The sequence below is a fragment of the Dipodomys ordii genome, unplaced genomic scaffold (genome assembly GCF_000151885.1).
Source record: "Dipodomys ordii isolate 6190 unplaced genomic scaffold, Dord_2.0 Scaffold40, whole genome shotgun sequence".
Lineage (NCBI taxonomy): Eukaryota > Metazoa > Chordata > Mammalia > Rodentia > Heteromyidae > Dipodomys > Dipodomys ordii.
This window is the reverse complement of record NW_012267256.1, coordinates 1,999,414-2,000,675: the sequence shown is the minus strand read 5'-3', so window position 1 is coordinate 2,000,675 and position 1,262 is coordinate 1,999,414.

Genomic DNA, 1,262 nt, shown 5'->3' with positions numbered 1-1,262 from the left:
CTCGCCTTGAGCTGAAGAGCTGAGGGACAGCGCCCACGCCCAGAGTTCAAGCCCCACGACCGACAACAAAAAAAAAAAAAGAAATGCACTCATGACCTTGCTCGTGTAATTGTAGCCCCTCTGTACAGTGTTTTCACAATAAAATAACTTATTAAAAAAATACCCAGTAGCAGAGGAGAAATGCTGAGAGCTGTCAAGAATGAGTTTCAACAACTAATCACAGACTTTCTTAAGAAAACAGAAGGCACCAAAACCAAATATTGCTATACAGGAAGAATGCTAAAGGAAGTTGAATCGTCAAGGGTAGGCATATGATTTAAAAAAAAATCTGTATTCAGATTAATTAGAATATGGGAGGCTCAATTTTATTTGAAGCACATGAGAAAGAAGTTATGAATGACAAGTGGAAATCAGAGCCTTTTCATTCACAGTTTTCATTTCTAAATATCCTAACAGAAAAGATTTTTAAACTAAAAATGGATGGGTGAAAATTAATTGAGAAAACAAAAGATACATTGGAATTGTCCAAAATATTCTTAGTATTTTAAAACCATTTATCCATTCATTTATTCACCAAAATAGTTATCATTTATTAAATATTCAAAACACTGTTCTAAGCCATGGGAAGCATAAACATAGGTAGGTAAATCAGCTTGGATTCTAATATATACCTATAAATGCATGAAAGGCAAGCTTTATCTCCAAATAACTGAGATAGGCAAAAAGTGATTAGTTCCAGAAGAGTCGTGGCAACTCAGATTATCTACTGCTTTAAAATAAACAAGAGCTTAATAATTGAAGCAGATAACATGTGAAATAACTAATATTATGAATAAAGGAATCAAAACAAAAATGACACCTATAAACAAATGAATACAAATGTGAGGATTCTAATGCAGTGGTCTAGGGGTGTAAGCTGGCAGAATTCAATAGAGTGTGTAGTTTGAAGTATTTCAAAACTGATGGAAAGAAGAGAGACAGAAGGAGAGAGATGAAGGGAGGAAGGGCAGGGGGGAAGAGAATGGAAGAATAAGGAAGGGAAAGGAAGGGAGAAAGAAGGGAGGGAGGAGCAAAAGAGGAGAGGAGGAAGGATGGAAGAAGGAAAGGAAGGAAGGAAGAAAGAAGGAAAGAAAAAGGAGCAATAAACAACGTAATATCAGACACTGTTACTAACCTTGAACTATGAACTGGCCATCCTATCTGGAATCCTGTACATTTTAAGATATATTTAAATATATTTATTTTAAGATATATATATATAT